Raw genomic sequence first — 23,718 nt, 5'->3', positions numbered from 1 at the left:
TTTTGGCTCTTTATTTTAGTAATTACTTTTACACACTGAGAGTTTGCTTACAAAAAATAAATTTCTCTGACATTTATTTATTTATTCATATGGAGTTTCCTCCCCCATCCCTATTGGCGAGTTTAGCCCCCTCATGGGGGGGGGTTGAAAAAAGCCAGATAAACTGGCAGGAAAAACCCACTGCCCACGCCCAAGACTGGCTAACTTGGTTATGGCTGAGGAAGAGCCTCAAATTCCTCATGTCTTCAACGGGAATCGAACCTGGGACATTCCTTCCCGTCATATGGTTGTGAAGTGCAAAGCCAGTAGGCTAACCGCACATATTCTCTGACATTTCAATTCCTTACTACTGGTGAGAGTTTTTGCCTGGTCTCTGAAGAGAACCAACCAGTTCAAAATAGCTGTCAGGCCAGTGAAACTAATAAAAGCCGAATATATAGATGCTTAGGCAGCACCTATGTCTTTTAATCAATCCACACTAAGACAACTCAGGGATGCCAAGGAATATATTCCCGTAAGCTTTGATTAACTTAAGAAACTTTCATAGTTTCTACATTCAGCTTTGAAATAACCCTGGATCTAATATCCACTTTGCTTAACTGTGGAAAGGGTACAAAGGCGGATAACAAAGATGGTTTCAGGACTGTACAATGATAGTTATGAGGATCAGCTGAGGGAATGTGGACTGCAGAGTTTGGTGAATAGGAGGAGGAGAGGTGATATGATTGAGACTTTTAAACTGTTGAGAGGTGGTTACAGGGTTGACACTGGGGAGCTCTTTCGCTTGGTTGAACAGCAGGAAGGAGCGATGACAAGAGGCCATCCCTGGAAGTTACGAAAGGAAACTGTGAGCAAGAGGGTGCGGAGTGGTTTATTTGCATGGAGGGTGGTTGAACTATGGAATGCATTGCCTTATGGAGTGGTCAGAGCGAGAACGGTCAAAGAGTTTAAGGAGTGGTATGATAGACTTCGTTTCTTAGGGGGGACCTCCCCTCGATGAATCTTGATAGACTTTGTGTTTCTTAGGAAGGACCTCCCACGATGAGTCTTTTGACTCCATGGAGGCCTGAATAATAATAATAATTCCACAGTTAGTACTGCCTTTTGTAATTATTGAGAAAACCGGGAGAGTTGAGAAATTTTGTTGATAGAAAATATGTGAGAATAAGGTGATACTTCTTCAAAATTCTACCAATAAGTTCAAAGATGCCAAATATATAAGGGAATTGGAACGCTGCTGTCTGTTGAAGAATCCTTGGATGTTGGAACACACATCTGCTGGATTTGATGAGGGGGGGGTGTAACCATTTAATTCCATTAAAGTTTTGATAGCTAGAAGGCCTAACATGAATCAGAACGACTGTCTCTCTCCCAAATGTTATGGCAATTCTCATCATGTAAACATCAAATATAGTTTTAATATTATTTATTAATATATAATTTCTAGCTAACAGCAACCATTTTAATTGGTAAACTGATTATTGTATGTATCTTGCATTCCTGTTCTTTGATTTAATTTTTTTGTAAAATTCAGGTAATTTTCAGTATGAAATATCTGGATTTTCCTTAAAGTAAATTATACTGTAGTTATCATATAATTTGTTGTTTATAGTTATGCGAGAGGTAGTTTAAAGATTAAAGAAATTTAAATTACTGAGGATTTTAAGGGTAACTACTAATTCTAAAAGTTTCTCATGCTTAAACTTGCTGCAATGAAGCAAAAAAAAAAAAAAAAAAAAAAAAAAGGAAGAATTTTGAAAAAAAAAAAAAAATCTTTGCATCTGCTTTCAAAATCAACTTAAAATTAGCTGCCTGATTTGTTCCCATAAGGACCAACTTGTTCCTCTGTTCCTGGTGTGTGTATGGTTCCTTGTTTTTATATTCTTCTAACGTCTGTTTGGAAGCTCATTAAATAAATCGGCAATCATTACTACAAATAGATCTAATAGGCTATGCCTTAAGGCACCACACACAGAATCAATTGGGATAAAAACCACAATGCTTAATTGTAGCAAGTTCAAATACAATTTTTTTTTTTTTCAGTATCTGCACTGCCTTTAAAAACCAACCGAATTTATATAAATATGGATGTGTTCAACTTGCAAAATATGAGGATCCATAATTCTTTATGCATCCTAAATCATAACTTAGGTTTCCTACTAGAAAGGCATCCTTCCTAGCTAGGACTTCAGTCTAGAAAGTTTCATTTTATTGTTGCTTGTGTGTTTGTTACAATTTATATTGTGCTTCCTGAGGATGTTGCTGTGATTGAGATGAAATACTGAAGTATAATGTTGTTTAATTTATTCTTTATGCTGTTTCATTTTATTAAATGGCCAACATATAGGCACAACTCTCTCAATTATCCAATCATCTTGGGAAGTCAGTTTGCTAGTCAGGTAACTGAGAAGTTTAGTTAAGTGAGGGCTTGGTTATTTGAAGATTAGATAACTGAGGGATCAGTGTGTGTGTGTGTGTGTGTAACATATAAGCTGCACTCAAGTTTCAGGCTGTGATCACCTTAACCAAAGAATTGAAATTTCAGCAGCAATCATTAGAAATGAGCAACTTGGACTGGTAATGATATTATTACTAAATAATTATAATGATGGAGCTGTGCAAAATTTCAAGCTGCAGAAGGTTTTGAATGTATACTGAACATGCTTTTATGCCTGCTGTTAATAGATACCAAACACTAAGTATTTTGGTAAATAAATGTGGTTAAAAAACAAAACAGTTGTTTATAATTAATGCTTTGTTGGTGTTACTGGTTTTGGGTTGGGTCATGATATGAATTCCACAAGCCCAATTGTACAAATGGCAAAAATTTAAAACAGTTTAACTCTATTCCAATAAACACTAACGCACAAAACTAATCGGTTTATATGTATATATGCATACTGCTCAATTATTTTAAATTATATTTTCTGTTTTGCATGAAGTTGACATGAAAACACTCCTGCTAATATCTGATTCCATGAAGTTCAGTACACAAAAAAGAATATAACACATTAACAAAGATGGTATAATGCAATCAGAGCCACTTCCTGCCAAACGTATATATTTGACTTATGTGCACGCACACGCTAGTTACGTAACTTTTGATCCTGCTGAAGCTGGGCTGATACAATAATCAAATGCACACTGGTAGTGTGTAGGGGGGGGAAGTAAAGACTCACTCCAACCTAAGCTTGCATATTCATTCCATTTACCAGAGGTAGCAATAATTATAAATGTTGTAGACACTCATTAATTTCTCATAATTGCTAATAAAATATAATGATTGTAACTTTTAGAATTGGTGATTATACAGGTAGTCCTTGATTTATGTACATCTGACTTATGTAAATTATTCTGAAAGTGTTATGAAAAAAATTCAACTCATGTACCGTGTGCATGATACTCACACTCCATCTAATAGTGGTCATCCAGCAGGCTGAGTCAGTAAGGAATGTGCACTTATGTACTGTAATGCAGTTCATGTGTGTGCATTACTTACTACTGAACACACATGTAGTTCATATGAGTGCATTCCTTACTAACTGAACACACATGTGCTGTGTATTTTATTATACAGTATCTCCATAAAGTCCAAAGACTGACACTAACATTTATATCTCTCTCTCTCCTTACAGTCATTTACTTGACAGTAAATGACTGTAAGGAGTCAACTCCCAACAAATTCTGACAATCCATTCCACTTGTTCACCACTCGCCATAAAATCAACTAGCCCAACCCACCCTTATTAACCACACTCTTATACAACTTCCAAGGATGATCCCTAATTCTATATTTATTGTATACTGAAAAATTTCCTTTGCATCGATTTTATAAAACATGTTTAATATCTTAAAATGTCTATCATGTCTCCTCTTTTCTGCTTATATCAATTAAACTTTGTAACCCACACAACTTCATACTATCCTCACAGGGAGCATTCTGCAGGCCTGTCACCAACTTAGTCACCGGTCTCTGAAGAAACCCAAATGACCATATTTGTGCACAGCAGTCAAGATGCAGCCGAATCATAGCCTTATAAAGAGAGATAACTTCCTTATCTTTATTTGTCAGCGTGTTTTTCAACATCCAAGTAATCCTTCGAGCAATTTTACCAATTTTTGCAACATGCCTTCTGAAATTCAACTCTGTCCACCAATATCCCCAACGTCCCTAGCCTCATCAATTTCCTGCAATCCGGTACCATCAACTGATGTGTTTCAGGTTGTATACTGGGTATCACATTATGCAACCTTTTCAACCCGAAACACATACTCTTACATTTTGCAACATTAAATTGACAATCATTATCCTTTACCCATAATGCCAATTTATTTAAATCATCCTACAGGATATCTACATCACTTTTATCAACTATTGCCCTTTCGAGTTTTGCATTATCAATAAACTCAATACGCCTCTTTAAATCTTTCCCTTTATATATATTGATATACAAATTAAAGGGTAGTGGTCTCCACTAGTCATCCTCATACCACTATATTTCACTCCACCATATACTAATGTCTGGTGTCTGTCTGTCAGCCCCCCAACCATGCTACTAGCTTCATATCCATTCCCATTTGCTCCAACTTTTGTAATAATTTTCCATGTGGTATTTTATTAAATGCCTTTGCAAAGTCCAGTAGTATAATGGTGTAGGCATTTCCATTATCCAAATCCACTGTCAATTTATTATAAAATGTGAATAAATTACTAAGACAGACCATGTTTTACAAAGCCATGCTTCTCACTATAGAGTATCATATCCATATCTGCCCACTGTTAGATCTTACCTTTAACCAACTGGTCTGTAGTTTGCTACTTTTGTCTTGGAGTCACATTTATCTAATGGAACTATCTTACTATCTTTACACTCCCCTGGAACCTTGCCATAGTTGAGACTTAGACTGAACAATTTTAATAGAGACAGTGCCAATTCTCTTGCACATTCCCATAATACATGGGCTGACATACTATCCAGTCTCACTACTGTATTCACACTATATTTTTCAATACCCTGAACACCTGTTCATCTACTCAATTTTGACATGCATCTGTGACATCAGTAACCGCAAAATCTCTACCTGGATGATACAACTTTGCAAAATGATCATTCAGCAACTCAACTATGTCTTTTGCTGCTGTCACCTTCCTATCATCAGCATTGATTACAGTCATCCTACTATGGTCATTTTTCCTCATACTTTCTACATAACAAAAAAAAAACACATCTGGACTTTGGCCTGCTTGTCTAATTTTCTCTCATAATCTGATTTGGCCTTTTATACCATACTGGTCACCTTTCTTGCTTGTACTTTGTACTGCTCATGAGTATGATGATCACCTTTTTCTTTATATTCCATCCACATTGTTTTCTTTTTTTGAGGCTCATGCTTTATATCTCTACTCATCCACTTAGTCTCCACTTGGTTTATCCTTCTGACCTTGGGCATGCAGTCTGATACTGCTTCTCTCAAACTTCTCTGATCACTCCCTTGCACTACTGATATTCTTTCCTTGTAGCTTTGAAGCCATGGCACTACTCGAAGATACCTCCCAAGTTTGTCATAATTACAAGCTTTATAGTTCGACATAAACTCTTTCTTGACAGAGAATTCCACGTTCCCCAGAACAGAGGTTATGTGGAACATAACCTCCCTGATTGGAGGTAGAGTGTCCACTTTGGTTATATCCTGTGAAGCTATTACCAGATCTAGCACTCTCAAACTCTTGATCCCCTCAATAACATGTCATTTCAAGTAATTATTCCTTAGAAGCTGTATAAATTTCACTTCCAACTTGCCATGTACACTTTTCTCCCTCCAATCTATGTCCCCATAATAAATGTTTGGCCTGCACTCATTGTGCTAATCTGCTGATACATGCCATCTCCTGGGTTTCTTCATGCATCGGCAGATTAGCACAATGAGTGTAGTTCTCCTGGTACTGTGGCAACCAACAATATATTCTGTCCTGTTGGGCTCTATCTCACGCCAGACAGCCTCAAATGAACCATCTCCTCCAGTTAACATCTGCTTTAATTTCTAATTTTGTTAGTTGTCATTCTTCAGCTATTATCAGCAAATATCCCACCTACTGTCCTATTCCATCTATCCTCCCTGAAAATACAATACCCTTTAAATTCAATCAGTGATTGAACTTGACTAAATTAGTGTATGAATTTGTATTCATATACTTTTATAATTTTTAGTCTTTGTGCGCTGGCGTTGAGTACAATCACGACTGGAAAAAGAGCAGAAGCAGAGAAAGTAAGTACCCATGCATGCTACAATGAAAATTAATATAAATATAAATTATAAAGAAAAAAAACAAAAAAAATTATCTTTTAAAAAATTCTGATTTAGGTACATAATGTGTGCAGCCACAGATTTGGAAATTTTTGAAGTTGAGTTTTGTGTTGCAGGCAAACGTTATGGTAAAGATGTTACCATAAGTTCTTGTTATGTGTGCATGGAACACTCTGGAATGTGATTCTTCTTTAATATAATGATTCCATAATGTAATGCTTTTTCATGATGAAAATTTCTAGATAATGTCAGTAAAGTCATTACTAACATTATATGAACATGGACAAATGAACTGGAAGATGGATCCATGTCTAAAGAGAAATATATGGCAATTTTAGCAGTTTATTGAGGAGCTGCTGTTCAGTCATTTCTTAATAATTTTATGCAGAAGATTGACAGGCCAGATTAAATCTTTTTTCCCTCTATTTTCTTGTACTATTTATACTTTATTACTTCGCATAATTTACATACTGAAATCTAATTTGTGTGTGTATCCTGTGAATGAAACTAATAGAAATGGCCTTTAAAATGTATTAATGCACTACTGCATACACATTAGCAACAGAATGTGATTAACATGTGAGGGGATTAAATCCAATTCTGCAAAATTCAAGTTATGTAACATTTGTGGAACATAACCCTTATATAAGTTGGAATTGTCTGTATTTTATTTATTTATTTTATTTTTTTTAATAGCAGGGTTGGGTAAGTCTTATGGATTTGTTAAGTATATATGTTCTGAAATTGCTGGCTGACCCAGCTCAACACTGACTGAGAAAAATTTGCATCACTATTAGGGTTAGAGAGAGAGAGATGGCTGATACTAATTACCTGGGTTCAGAAGGGCCTGGTTGCAAAGAGCACAAGCACATAAACTCCTAAGTGAAAGATGCGTGCAGGCACGCGCACACACACAGCAATGAACACCAAAGTTTAGTGTTTTACTAGATAAATGCCTTGTTTCCATGGTATGATTACTGCTTCTTGCTGTTCTGCTTCTAGCACCTGCTCTGATCTAATAATAGAAATTATTCTCACTCCACTTCAAATTCATGACCATTATCCAAACTCTGGTTCTCCAACAACTATGCCAAAAATTCAGCATATGCCCAATGGCTCAAGTCTAAAATTCCAGCCTCTCAAGTTGATACTGCAGCTTGTAACAACTGCAAAAAAAAAAAAAAAAAAATCATCAACAAATCTAAAGCCGACTTTGTAAGGGCCAAATGCACTCAACTTGTCTCCTACAGTCAGGCATTCTGGTCTCTCACTAAGGCTGTGGGATACAACTTCTGTCTTCCCATGCTTCCATCTCTGTTACATCCCAATGGTATGATCATAACATCTCCTAAAGAAAACACAGACCTGCTGGCATCAATTTTTTCCTCAATGTATAGACAAACAAGGCAAATCTTCTACCACAATTTCACAATCTATTCATGGTATGCCACCTCTGATCACAATGATATCAGAAAAATACTCAATCTTGACAGAAGTCTTCTGGCACAGATAGTATTCCTCCAGTTGTATTAATAGATTGTGGTCTAGAACTTACATCAGCATTGTAGCTGCCTCTTCAATCTGTTGTACTCATCTGGCATTTATCCTATAGCTTGGAAGCAAGCTTTTACTCAGCCAATTCCCCCCCTCCCACCCAAAAAAATTGGAGATAAGTCACCCATTAAACTATAGCCCTATTGCTCTAACTTCAGTATTCCCAAAAATAATGGAAAAGGTCATCAAGAGCTAAAAGTTTCACTACTTGGAGACTCACCAATTACTTAGTGCTTAGTGATCACCAATATGGAGATTCAGTCATTCTTGTTCCAGAAGATCTTCTAGCCAACCTCACATACTTTTGGACAAAAGTCATGAAAAAGTATGAAGTAACTCAAGCTGTTGCTCTCAATACTTTCAAGGCATTTGATTGAGTCTGGCAATGAGGCCTTCTTACCAAGCTACCACTTATGGTATTCCTCCTTTCCTATGTGAATGGCCTGCCAGCTTCTTCAATGGTAATACATTGTGTGGTCATGGTGGATGATTTCATCAGATTTTTTGGTCAATGCAGATGTACCTCTGTGCTTTCACCTCCACTCTTTCTCCTATACACCAACGATCTCCTCTCTCTCTCTCTCTCTCTCTCTCTCTCTCTCTCACAGCTTTGCTGATAAGAGTACTCTCCACTCCTCTTTTCCATTTTCCATCTTGTTGTGAATTCAAGCTCAAGTAATTCACACTTCAAGATCTCTAACCAATGCCTTAAGTCCTGGTCTCCTTGCCATTCTCTAGTGGGATGAGGATAACCTGGTGAATTTTAATGCCACCAAAATGCAAACCTATCTCATTTCCCAGAAGAAAGACCATGATTCACTCTCTCTCTCCCACTTCTGGCAATATCCTGCTCCAAACCAAGATCAGTTTTCTCTTCTTGGGTTGACTTCCACATTCAGCCTGTCTTAACACAAGTACACATCAAGTCCATAGCATCTTCTGCCTCCAAAAAAGCTTTTTTTTTTTTTTTTTTTTAAATTCTAAACAGTACTTCTCTCCTGCTGAACTCTTGACACTTTATAAAGTTTGAATCTGCTCCATCTTAGGGCATGGTGCACCTAGGATCTCCCTCAGAATACTTGCTTGTCAAAATCACCTGCAGCTTATCTCCATATACAGTCCTTCTTAATCTAAAATTCTATATGACATGCAGATTCCCAGTTCAAGCCCATAACTAGAATTTTAGATTAAGATAATCCCCATTTAGAGGCATTGTGGCTACCTTGGTTATTCACATGTTCTCTGCTATTATCATCAGATCCTGTGCTCCAAAACCCCAAGTTTCCTCCATTACATGTTGTCCCAGGTGATTTACTTTAAGTAGCTATATATATATATATATATATATATATATACATACACACACACACACACACACACCATTTCCTTCACTCCATCAGATCATTTCTCCTTCTAGTCTATCCTGTAGTTGAAGCCTCCATAATACAACAGGTGAATGAAGAAGAAGACATAACCAAGAACTATATGAACTCTGTGTGGATCTCCACTTCTATCTGATGAAATCAGATACAAGTGGAGATTTATAGAATGTGATGCTTGCAGATTGAGATGCCATGGACATGTGGTAAGAATTGATGAGAAGAGAATGACTAAACAAGCATTCAAGATAAGGCTTGATGGAAAGCAATCTAGAGGAAAACTGCAAAAACTGCAGTAGCACTGGAAGAATAACATCCAAAAAGCCTTATGTGATATGGGAATCTGGACTGGACTGAAAAGAGCTTAAGACAGAAAGGAATGGAAGAAGTTGGTACTTGCAGCAAAGAACCTTAGAGCTTCAGCAAGCTAAGGAAAAAGAAGAAGAGGATTTTAATGGAAAGAAAAAGTGGAAAGCATTTTTCTGTTCTTGTAGATGTGAAACTTAGTACATATGGTGAAACTATAATCATTTTGTAATATGTTCTCATAAGCAAAGAAAACAATGAACCCGATGTCTCTGAAAGATCTTATGTAATTCATAAATTGCAATTCACACACACATATATATATATAAAACAAGGCAGTAACACACTCAGGATTTAATCTTGGGGAGGGGGCGAGTTGAGTAGATGATTTGAGAATACAAACTATGCATCACATACAGGGTATTCGGGATAAATTTGACATATTTATAATTAATTATATTTTTCCGTAAGTTACATGTATTAACACACACTTCTCTTCATTTAAAATTTGGACCCTTCTTCATTCATATACAAGATGTCAGAAAGGATGGATAGCTGGAACCCACCTGAATCATGGAAGAGAATAACTTGTATCATGATGATTCGTGCCCGCCATCAAAATAAGGATATTACGACTGCTGCCCAATGCTCCCTGAATACAGTAAAAACAATCAGGCATGAACTAGAGACTTGCAATGGTGACTACGAGGATGTAGCAAGAAGAAAGATCCCTAGCAGACGATCTGATTGCGTTCGTACAGCAGAATTCCTCGCAAATCTGCAGGAACAGGTGTTGAAGAACCCTGGCATTGGAATTCGGGCTTTGTTCGTGGAGTTGCTAACTGTAGTCAAGCCCTGGATAACAAGGGTAGCCAATGGTAGGCCGTATGTATGGCAGCAGGATTCGGCCCCTTGCCACACCTCTGGGAAAAGTCAAAAATGGTTGTCTGAAAATTTCTACGACTTCACCAGTCCAAATGTTTGGCCTCCAAACTCCCCAGACCTTAACCCCATGGATTATTTTGTATGGGGCGCAGTTGAAAAAGACACCAATCGCACTTCCAGTAATACAAAAGCCCAGTTAATGGATAAAATTAAAACAGTTTTTGCGGCCCTTCCCAGGGAGACTGTAGCATCAGCTTGTTCGAGGTTCCGAAGCAGAATTGAAGCTGTGATCGATGCTAATGGTGGTTATTTTGAGTAAATCTTGTTGATAGTATTGTAATTAACTCTGCCTGTAATGTTTTTTTGTCAATTCATTAAATTTAATAGATACAAAGAAGATTTTCTTTTTCCTTACGAAACTGTCAAATTTATCCCGAACACCCTGTATGACCTATGACTGAGCATCTGCAATGATCCCTAATTCATAAGTAGTATACAAATAGAAGACACGACACAACATAAATTTTAAAAAAAAAATAATTTTAATTAGGAAAAGATTTTTGGAAAATTTTCTAGTGTTTTTTTTCCCCTTTTTCTTTGGGGACCAGGTCCCCTTGGTCTCACTCTGGGTGCACCACTGAAACAAGGAAAGCGATTGTACACTTAATTATACAAAAGTTTCAAAAATGAAGTATTCATATACAATGAATGCTGTCAATAAGCTAGGCCAATAATTCTCATACGAGCCAAGCATACAAAAGCCCCAAGGCTAGAATTTTGCAAATAAAATAAATCATCTATCTTTTTTCTTTAATCACGGTTTGAACCATGCAGTGTCCATGTATTTGTGAGAGACTGTTGTTAGATTGTAACATTTTTTGATGTTATATAAAAGATGAGTATATGATGGAAGCGAGAAGTGAAAATTTTAATGTAATATATAGTGGAGCTGACAGAGACCAACGAGCACAAGCAGGTGCTATGATTTGGATTCATAATTCCCTTTCAAAACAGTTAAACATTATAAATTATGAAATGAAAGAATAATAGAAGCCAGAATAAAAATAGAGCCACTAATAATAAATGAAATCAGAGCATGAGATCGTTAGGTCACCTGGAAAGAATGGAGGATAACAGGCTAGTGAGGAGAACCTTTCTACATCACCCAAATGGAAGACGTCCTAGAGGAAGACCCCACAGAAGATGGATGGATAACACTGAAATGGACATGAAAGAGCTGAAGCTGCAAAACTGGAAGGAGTTGGCTAAAGATAGGAAAAAATGGAGAACTGTAGTGCTTGCAGCTAAGAACCTTAAGGGTTCATGAAGCTCAAGAAGAAGAAGAAAAATAGATAGAGGTTATTTAACAATAATTGGTTTATATGTCCCAGAAGAAGGAAGAGAACAGGATAATATTGAATTTTATAATCAGCTACAAAATATATATAATATAAATAAAAATGATTACGTAACTTTAGCAGGAGACTTAAATGCAAGAATTGGAAACAGGAAAATTAATAATAATATAGGAATACATGGAGAACATACTCTAAACAGGAATGGTAAAAAATTGATTGACTTTGTAGTTTATAATAACCTTAAATAATGAATTCTTTCTATAAACACAAAGACATACATGAATATACTTGGGCAGCAAGAGGATGGAAATCAATACTAGATTATTTTATCTTAAATGAAAAGACAAAGTTTTCTTTAGATGTTAGAGTTTCCAGAGGATATGAAATAAGTAGTGACCACTTCCTTGATAAAATAAAATTAAGATTACCACCTAATGGCTACAAATAACAAGAACAGAAAGAAAATTTAAAACGTTTGTTTATAAAACTAGACTATTAAATGACACAAGTATACAATAGCCATATGAACAAAGAATTAACCAATATTTAGATAAAAATAAAACAAAATGAAGAAATAGAATGGCTTAATATAAAAACAATACTAAATACAGCAGCAAATGAAAGCTTAGGAAAGACCGAAAAATTCAATAAAAGAAAAAAAAAACTGACGATATGGGATGATACAATCAAAGAAATAATCAAAATGAAAAAAGAAACCTATCATAAATGGTTAAGCAGTAAAAGATTAGAATATGAAATAGAATATAAAAGAATAAGAACCATAGCTAAAAGAGAAGTCAAAAAAAGACAGACATAATTTATATAAAATAAGACCCAATATATATAAGATTTTGAAACACTCAAGTACAGATACTAAAGAAAACATAAAATTAAACACAGAATTTAAATTAGAAGAATTTCTGAATTTCTATACAGAATTGTGGACAGATAAATATTTTAAAAAAGACAACTGGCAAACATTTAATGAAAATGAAAAAACTAAAGAAGAATAAGAAATCAGCCTGAAAGAAACAAGAAATGGAAAATCACCTGGAGAAGATAAGTTAGGTTCAGAATTATATAAATATGCAGGGACAGGGTTCAAGGAAAGATTATCATTTTTAAATAAAATCTATTCAACTAGTAACCCCCCCAAGAGAATGGAAAAAAGCAACTATGATCCTTATCTTTTAAAAGGGTAGTAGAGATGACCCTAAAAACTATAGAGGTATAAATATACTTAATTCCTGTTACAAAATATATGGCAGAATTTTAAATAAACAAATTAATAATATATTCTGAAAATTTATTTTAGAAGTACAGAATGGATTTAGAAAAGGACGATCATGTATAGACCCAGCCTTCTGCCTAAAATTAATAATAGAGAAAAGAAGAGAATACAATTTAGAAACAACATATTACATTTGTTGACTTTGAAAAAGCATTTAACAAAGTTAAAAGAACTTTGTCAAATTTCACATATTAAAAGAGAGACAAATGCCAAATAATATTTTAAAAGCTAACATAACTATAAATATGAAAATAATCAAATACAAATAAGATTAAATCATCAGCTATCATATATGAGAGAGATAATAAACCAAGGAGTCTGACAGGGATGTCCCCTTTCAGCAACTCTTTTTAATATTTATTTAAATGAAATAATAATAAAATGGAATAACAATTTCCATCAAGATATTAAACTTCCTCCTACTGTGAAATTAAACACTCTCCTTTTTTGCCAATGACCAAATTATTATCTGGTCATTGGCAAAATTCTTAAGATAACTTACAGAAAGATATTTTAAATTTAAATGAAACAGCCAAAGATTATGAAATGATAATCGAGAGGGGAGTGATGTGGAAGAGCAGGAGAGTAAGACAGGAGAGATTGAAGAAGTGGATATGAATGGGGAAAGTGAGTGGTATGAACATAGAAAATGAGAGAATGGGTGTGCAAGAGGAGCAGGAAAACGGGGAGGCTCAGGGTGGACAGGGGTACACAGTGAGAGAAAGGTGAATGCTCCAAAAGGAGGTGAGAACATGTGTAGGCAGGAAAGGAACGGGATGACCAGGGATCAAGAGGAAACAGTTGGAATTGAAAAGGGTTCTAAAATGAAGAAGCAGAAAGGGAAATGGCCCCAGTTGAGCATGGAGAGATCACATCGAGCGAGTGGTATCAGTGGAACTAGCTGTAGATTCAGAAATGAGCTGTTGTGTTGGTATACCAATGTTAGAAGTATAAGAAACAAGGCAGATGAAATGGTTGCACTAATTGCGTCTGTTCACCCCAAAATTGTCGGAATAAGTGAGACATGGTTGGAAGAGGACGACATCCTGAAAGAAATAGAGATGGAAGGGTATGATGTGTTTTGTGAGGATAGAAGGGGGAAAAAGGGAGGGGGGTGCTACTGATGATAGAAAAAGAGTTATGTCCATACAAAGTAGAAATGCAAGACAGAAATAGTGCCAGTGGTTTTGAGGCAGTATGGTGTGAGATAAAGGCGAATGGAATCAAATACTTGGTGGGATGTTGTTATAGACCAGGTAATGTGGATGGTGATAGTGAAATGTATAGTCAAATTAGCTAAGCAAATAAGAAGAGGGTGATCATTATGGGTGATTTTAATTATGGCAATATAGACTGGAATGATGAGATAGCAACTGGAAGTAAAGAAAATCAGTTTCTAAAGTTTTTGAGGGATAACTACCTCAGACAGTATGTAACAGAGGGCACACAAGGATTAAGGGTCTTGGATTTGGTCATCTCATCAGAGGATGTAATTATAAATGAGGTGTCAAATCATCCACCAATTGGTGAGAGAGACCATGAGGTGATTACCTGGGTGGTTGCCTGCATTGTGAGGACTTCCGTGAGAAAAGGGTATATGTGGAACTACAAGGGGGGGGGGTGATTATGAAGAGCTCAGGAGACAGCTTGCGGGTGTAACATGGAATGAGGAGTTAGCTGGAAAAGAGATCAATGCAGCTTGGGGGATTTTCAAAAACTATCTAGTAGATGCAATGTCTAAATGTATTCCAAGGGTGAGAAGGTTAAATAAGGTAGGTGTGAGATGGACGAATAAAGAGATTAAGCATGCGATACAGAGAAAAAGGGCATTGTGGAGGCAGCATAAGAAAAGTGGAAATAACCAATTTCATGAGGTCTACAAAGACCAGGCAAGGAGGGTGACTTGGTTGGTGAGAGTAGATAAAGAGAGGTATGAACAGCAGTTAGCTAATGAAGCGAAAAAGAATCCTAGGAAGTTCTTTCGATATGTAACCAGCAAAAGAAAGAATGATTATGGAAGGATGACATTGATTGGAGAAAATGGTGTAAAGACAGCTGTTGCAGAATGTGTGGTGGAGATACTTAATGAGCAGTTCATAAAGATCTTTCAATCTTGTGAATGTGACTTCATGGAGAGATTGAGAGCAGCTGATGATGGGGAGGAGAGACTGACTGTAAGTGAGCAAGAGGTGTTTGGGGAGTTGAGTAAACTAGATGTAAATAAGGCTGTGGGACTTCATAATATATCACCACGTACTCTGAAGGAATGTGCCAGGGAGTTGACACCTGCCTTGCCATATTTTTTTAATAAGAGTCTTGCACTTGGTCAAGTTCCGAAGGAGTGGAAGGAGGGCAAGATTGTGCCACTTCATAAAGGAGGTGATTGTACTCAAGCAGCAAACTATAGGCCTATCTGTGTGTCAGGTGTTGTGGATAAGTTGTTGGAGAAGCTTGTGAGAACTAGGATCCAGTGTTGGGTTGACAACAATGGTATTATCTTTGATGGACAGCATGGACTTGCTAAAGGGAGGTCATGTTTTAGTAATCTACTTACTTATTACAATAAAGTGACTGGTTCCTTGGACAGAGGAGAAGAATACACAGTAATATACTTGGATTTCGCAAAGGCATTTGAAGAGTACCTCATGATAAGTTGACAGTCAAACTAGAGCAGATGGGTTGGATATCAGATTAGTGCATTGGATTGGAGACTGGCTATCTGATAGGTATCAACATGTTGTGTATGGGGGTGCGATATTCAGGAAAAGGAAAGTCACTAGTGGAGTGCCTCAGGGGTCTGTTTTAGGGCCATCACTGTTTAACTTGTATATTAATGATATTGGGGAAGATTTGGATGGAAATATTCAGTTGTTTGCAGATGATGCAAAGTTGGGACGAACCATAAAGAGGAGTGAAGATGTTGTGACCTTGCAGGAAGACTTGAATAAATTGGGTGATTAGGCACGGAAATGGAGATGCGAGTTCAATGTTGCAAAATGTAAGGTTTTAAAATTTGGAAAACAAAGATGAGATGCAGAATTTATGCTTGGTGAGAATATATTGTTGGAGGTAGAGGAAATAAGAGATCTAGGGGTGATAGTGGATAAGGATCTAAAATTTAGGGGACACATCGCCAAAATTGTGAAGACAACACAAAGGCTTCTGGGAATGATGCAGAGGACACTGACATGTAAAAGTAGGGAGATTCTTGTTCCGTTGTATAAGGCTTTGATTAGGCCACACATGGACTATTGTGCCCAGATTTGGTCACCGGGTTTTTCAGAAGGATGAAGAGATGTTGGAAAGGGTCCAAAGGCAACTGACTAAGGTAGTTTCTGACCTCTGGAATGTCGAGTATGAGGAAAGATTGAGAAGATGTAATTTGCAGAGTCTGGTGGACAGGAGGAAGAGGGGAGATATGATAGAGACCTATAAGTTGGTAAAGGGTTGTTATAGTATTAATGGTGGAGGAGTTCTACAGAGAATAGTGGGAGATCAGGGGAGAACCAAAGGTCATCCCTGGAAACTGTATAAAGAGAGTGTGAGAGGCAGGTTTTTTTCGTGCGTAGTTGTGAATGATTGGAATGCCTTGCCTGAGAGTGTGGTGTCTGCAAGGAGTTTGATTGTGTTTAAGACACGGTATGATGATGTGTGTGTGATAAAAGGACCTCCCAGATGAGTCTTTGACTCCATGAGGTCTTGGGGTAAAAATAATAATAATATCAACAGAAAAATCAAAAAATGATGGCCTTTCAAGGACGCGATCCGCTAAGAACTAAAATACTAATAGATAACAAGATTTTAGACCAGGTGAACTCATTTAACTACCTAGGATGTATGATTACATATGAAAATGAAAAAGATATAAACCTAAAAATTTCAATTTAAAAATAACAGGTGTAATTAAAACTCTATATTTAAACCAAACCTAGTACGAAAACAAACCAGACTAAAAGTATACAATACATTAGCCCCACCTGTCCTATTGCATGGAAGTGAAATCTGGACAAAAAAAAAAAAAAAATAAAGATTAATAACAGCTGAAATGAAATTTATGAGAAAAAGTGCAAAGTTTACTCTATTTGATCACAAAAGAAAAGAAGAAATTATGAAAGAATTAAACAAGGAATCAGTAATAGAAAAAATATAAATGCAAATGGATGGAGCACGTTGAAAGAATGAAAACAGAAAGATTACCAAAACAAGCCTTAAATTACAAACCATTAGGAATAAGAAAACTAGGACGTCCTCTTAAGATAATGATGAATTCTAAGGGGGAATAGGCCACTCTAGGCCTAAATTCTTGATAGATATGATGTTGATGATGATCTGATGGAAGCCCTCAGAGATGGGCAAATACTGAGAGGAAATAGTGAACAGTTTTGTTTCATCCAACAGCACACATATGCTAGACTGCTAGAATAAAAGAGTGTTCAATGTTTTGGAGAAAGACTTCCTGGGATGCAATCAAAACAATAATGAAACTAAACCTGATCTACACATAATATATTTGATGATATATAAGTGCTATAAACAGCTATCTTTTAGACAACATTACTTACAATATGGCAAACACAAAATTCAATGTGACAAAATCCATACATGTATTATTCAGTAATTTATGGATATTCTATGAGGCAAAGGATAAAGAAATAAAATAAAAAAAGAATAAAAGTTTCATTAAACTATGCTAATTATTTGAATTCAGGGAAATATTACCTTTCATATACAGGGTGTCCCAAAATTCATGCAAGATTTAAACGAAAGAACAACGCATTTTCATTGTTGAGCAATATTTTAAAAATAATGAAGGTTTGGCAGCTACAGTTCACAATTTTCATACAAAATATGGTCGGAATAATGATTTAACTTCATCAACTGTGAAAAGATTAATTAAAGAATTCAAGGAAACTGGATCAATTAGTGATCTTATACACTCTGGCCGTCCTTCAGCAGAAAACATCGAAGCAGTTCGTGAGAGTGTTGCTGAGCATCCAGGAACATCAATTCGGCACTGTGGTCTTGAATTGGGCATTTCGAGAAGCTCTCTACAGTGTATTCTCACGAAAGATTTGCATCTTTATGCTTACAAAGTTCAATTGACTCAAGAACTGAAGCCTACTGACCACACACAGCGAAGAGAGTTCGTTGAATGGATTATGGAACAACAAGTGGATGCTTATTTTTCGAACAAAATCATCTTCAGCGATGAGGCTCATTTTCATCTTGATGGCTTCGTTAATTGACAAAATTGTCGCATTTGGGGTTCAGAAAATCCACGAGTGATTGTTGAGAAACAAATGCATCTACAACGTGTCACTGTTTCGTGCGGATTTTGGGCTGGAGGCATCATCGGTCCATTCTGCTTCGAAAATGTGGCTGGTAAGGCAATAACAGTTAATGGTGCTCGCTATCGCGACATGATAATCCAGTTTTTTGTGCCTAAATTGCAAGATATGGATGTGGATGACATGTGGTTTCAACAAGACGGTGCCACATGCCATACAGCCCGAGAAACAATTCAATTACTGCATGAGTCATTTCATGGTCGTGTAATTTCCTGTTTTTGGTGATAAGAATTGGCCGCCCAGATCATGTGACTTAATGCCGTTGGACTTTTTTCTGTGGGTTTTTTTGAAGTCTAAGGTTTATGCCAACAAGCCCACGACCATCCACGCCTTGAGAGAGGAAATTGAGTGCTGTATCAACGAAATTCAGCCACATTTATGCAAAACGGTCATGGAAAATTTCGACAAAAGAGTGCGTATGTGCCAGCAAAGCCATGGAGGCCACTTACTCGATATGCTATTCCATGCATAACCCTATACTGTATACTTTATGAATCAATAAGAAATTACAATTTTTAATTAAAAACCTATGTTTTCTATCAAAATTACTTCTTGCGTGAATTTTGGGACACCCTGTACAAATTCTTAAATTAATGTGTCTGAAACTCAAATCCGTTTCTGAACAATGTTACTACCTCAATGTTGTTTTTCTGAACAAACATACTCTAATAGTGATTAATAGCAAATGATGATTCAGCTGTCTCCTCTTAAGAATAAAAGATATTTTAAAACTGACAATGGCTCAAAACAGTTTTTTTTTTAAAAAAAAGACCTCCACATAGCATTTAAAGGAATGCGAAGAACTGCCCAGAGCTTCTGACTTAGTGTCCAATTCTAACTTTCTCATGGTGCACCCTGTTAGGTATCTACCTGAATACTGAACAAACGAGGATGGGCTGGTAATTTGAGATACAACCGACCAAAGGGTATTCTTATTTCATGCCGGCTGGGGCACTGCCTGGTTAAACAAAGCACCCATTGTTTTCGCCAGGGAAAGAGGGCAAACAGCGAAAAGTCAGCTACTGAAACAAATCCTGAAACACACCCCAATTCAACATCATCAGAATTCAAGATCGCTACTATCGACATAAGAAGCATATATGAATGGCAAAGAAATGGAACTAGCAGAAAAATTGGATAGGTTCAGATCAACATATTAGGCGTGACTGAAACAAATAAAAAAAAAAAAAGACAAAAAAAAAGATCTTTCCAAGCAATAAATACAAAATGTTATGTTCAGGCAATAACAATCAGGGAAAAGGAATAGCTATAGTATTCAACACTAAATACGAGGCTAATCTTCTTGAATGGCAGGCAATATCACGTAGAGTGATGTGGGCAAATATCAGAATGAGGAACTGAACAATGAGGCTTATTTGTGCCTATGGTCCCACAGAAGGCTCTACTAAGTGGAGGAATTTTTTCCTCCACTTCTATCTTATCTATAATAGAAGTGGAGGCTTCACAGAAAGCAACTGACACAATGAAAAATGAAAAGTTCGTCCTTGTTGGAGATCTAAATAGCAGAGTAGAAAATTATTGGCAGATATACAGAAATATTTTGGGAAAATTTGAAGAAAACAACAAAATTAATAATAATGCAAATACATATTAAATTTCTGCTCAGGACATAAACTGATTATTACTAACACAATGTTCCAACATAAAAATTTGCATAAAATGGAGAGAAAAGGAAAGGAATAAGAAAAGTCTCATTGACTATGTTATTGTTGGTAGTGATGTTTTACCACTGGCAGGACACTAGAGTGTACACAGGATTTGAAATTGGAAGTGATCACTATTTAGTCTTGAGCAGGATAAAATTGAATTTCATATTGAAAAGAAGAACATGTAAGAAAGTTTTAAAGAGAATAAAAGTTGAGCAGCTCTTAGATGTGAACTGTAGACTAAAATTACAAATATTATTCAAGAAAAAATGAAAGAGTTTGAGAACAGGAACCAAACTTTGGAGATTCAGTGGTAAGCCCTGAAGAAAACACTGATTGATTCAACCAGAGAGGCATGTGGTGAGTTTGTGTGTAAGGATAGAAAAATCAGAACTCCAATGGTGGACACAGGAAGTTAAAGAGGCAGTGAAGGAAAAGAAGAAAGTATATCAAAAGTTCCTGGCAAATAAGTCAGCTTGTGCTCTTACAGAATACAGAGACAAATGTAAGAAAGCTAAACACTGTACAAACTGGATAAACAAAAGTCATGGGAGGACTTTGGCAAGAATATAGAAAATAAATATCAAGAAGTGGCAAAATATTCTGGAGGATGTTGAAAAAGTAAGAAATGGAGGAAAGAGTGCGTGATTCTCTAAAAGGAATTAGAGATGATAAAGGTGATATGAAAACTGGAGAAAAATATATCCTTGAAGTATGGAGTAATTACTTTGAAAAATTGCTAAAAGAAACTAGCAGTGATGATAGCACAGTGATAAAAAACACTGACCAGACATGTAATCAGGAATACATATCCATACTTGAAGTAGAAAAAGTCATCAAAAGCCTGATATGCAGTTGGAGCAGCTGATATTCGACCAGGAAATTTAAGGGACATATTGCAAAGGTAATGAAGGATTGTTGCAATAATGAGAAGGATACTGACCTGCAGAGATAAAATGGTTATCATTCCATTGTACAAGACTCTGATCAGACCACACTTAGACTATTGTTCTGGCTATGGGAAAGTTACCCAAGGAATGCAAGGATGGTAAGAGTGTGCCATTGCATAAGGGTGGTAACAGACTGGAAGTGTCTAATTATTTGTCTAATTTAATTTGTTAAGATCTTGCAGAAATTAGTGAGGGACCATAAACAGTATTGGGCAGATGAGGGTAATGTTATTTGTGAGAGTCAATATGGATTTGTTAAGGGGCACTCTTGCTTTAGTAATATGATTGCTTTTTATAATAAAGTGACAAGAGCAGTTAATGAGGGAAAGGCATATACTGCCATTTTATTGGATTTTGCACAGGCATTTGACAGGGTACCACATGATAAGCTGATATTTAAGTTGCAGCACATGGGTTTAAACGTCGAGTTAGTCAAATGGATTCAGGATTGGCTGTCTGATAGGTATCAGAGAGTTGTGTATGATGGGACAATATCAAGGAAGCAGAAGGTTACAAGTGAGGTTCCACAGAGCTCAGTACTGGGATCTGTATTGTTCAACCTTTATATCAATGATATTGTCAATGGATTGCAAGCAGATATTCAGTTGTTTGCAGTTGATGTGAAGCTAGGAAGGGTTATCAGTAATAGTGCAGATGTGGCACCCTGTAAGAGGATTTGAATAAACTAGACAGATGGGCAAATGAATGGGAATATCAGTTTAATGCAACAAAGTGTCTTGAAGTTTGTGATCCATCGATGGGAGGATGCATACTCGATTGGAGGAGCTATACTGGAGGAAGTATGGGGGACAAGAGATCTGGAGGTGATGATTGATAGAAAACTGAAATTCAGGGAGCATATTGCAAAGGTGGTGAAGGTAACCCAGAGGATTGCTGCAATACTGAGAAGGAAGGACGCTAACTTGCAGAGATAAAAGAGTTATCATTCCATTGTATAAGATCCTGATCAGACCCTACTTAGCCTATCGTTCTCAAATTTGGTCCCTAAGATTTAAAGGGGATAAATTAACTGTGGAAAGGTTACAGAGGCAGATACAAAGATGGTTTGAGGACTGTACAATGTCAGTTATGAGGATCGACTGAGGGAAGTGGACTGCAGAGTTTGGTGGATAGAAGAAGGAGAAGTGATATGATCGAGACTCTTAAACTGTTGACAGGCAGTTACAGGGTAGTTCTTTCGGTTGGTGGAACAGTGGGAAGAAGCGATGACAAGGGGGCCATCCCTGGAAGTTACGAAAGGAAGCTGTGAGAAAGAGGGTGAGGAGTGATTTCTTTGCATGGAGGGTTGTTGAACCATGGAATGCATTGCCTGAGAGAGTGGTTAGAGCAAGAACGGTCAATGAGTTCAAGGAGTGGCATGATAAACTGTGCGTCCTAAGAACGACGTCCCATGATGAGTCTTTTGACTCTGTGTAGGCCTGGATAATAATAATAATATTTAAGACTACATGCTAATAACATCTGTATTTACAGGGTGTTCGGGATAAATTTGACATATTTATAATTAATTATATTTTTCCGAAGTTACATGTATTAACACACACTTCTCTTCATTTAAAAGTTTGGACCCTTCTTCATTCATATACAAGATGTCAGAAAGGATGGATAGCTGGAACCCATCTGAATCATGGAAGAGAATAACTTGTATCATGATGATTCGTGCCCGCCATCAAAATAAGGATATTACGACTGCTGCCCAATGCTCCCTGAATACAGTAAAAACAATCAGGCATGAACTAGAGACTTGCAATGGTGACTACGAGGATGTAGCAAGAAGAAAGATCCCTAGCAGACGATCTGATTGCGTTCGTACAGCAGAATTCCTCGCAAATCTGCAGGAACAGGTGTTGAAGAACCCTGGCATTGGAATTCGGGCTTTGTTCGTGGAGTTGCTAACTGTAGTCAAGCCCTGGATAACAAGGGTAGCCAATGGTAGGCCGTATGTATGGCAGCAGGATTCGGCCCCTTGCCACACCTCTGGGAAAAGTCAAAAATGGTTGTCTGAAAATTTCTACGACTTCACCAGTCCAAATGTTTGGCCTCCAAACTCCCCAGACCTTAACCCCATGGATTATTTTGTATGGGGCGCAGTTGAAAAAGATACCAATCGCACTTCCAGTAATACAAAAGCCCAGTTAATGGATAAAATTAAAACAGTTTTTGCGGCCCTTCCCAGGGAGACTGTAGCATCAGCTTGTTCGAGGTTCCGAAGCAGAATTGAAGCTGTGATCGATGCTAATGGAGGTTATTTTGAGTAACTCTTGTTGATAGTATTGTAATTAACTCTGCCTGTAATGTTTTTTTGTCAATTCATTAAATTTAATAGATACAAAGAAGATTTTCTTTTTCCTTACGAAACTGTCAAATTTATTCCGAACACCCTGTATATTGTCAACTCTTAGCAATACTACTGTTGATGTGTTGGAAATTTTAATGGTGAAAACCGCATACTGTCCATAGATCCAGTCAAGAGGGACTCTGCATAACACTCACAAATAAAAGATAAAAAATGAAAATTTCAGAGAGTAAATGATATAAGCTAATTGTTTAGAATAACATACACAACCATTAGCTTATATGATTTACTCTCTGAAATTTTCATTTTTTATTTGTGTGTGTGTGTGTGTTGTTATGCAGAGTTCCTCTTGACTGG

Source organism: Typopeltis vanoorti, chromosome 17 (genome assembly GCF_054136105.1).
Source record: "Typopeltis vanoorti isolate ZY-2024b chromosome 17, IOZ_Tvanoo_1.0, whole genome shotgun sequence".
In the NCBI taxonomy this organism is placed as follows: Eukaryota; Metazoa; Arthropoda; class Arachnida; order Uropygi; family Thelyphonidae; genus Typopeltis; species Typopeltis vanoorti.
This window is presented reverse-complemented; position numbering follows the sequence as displayed.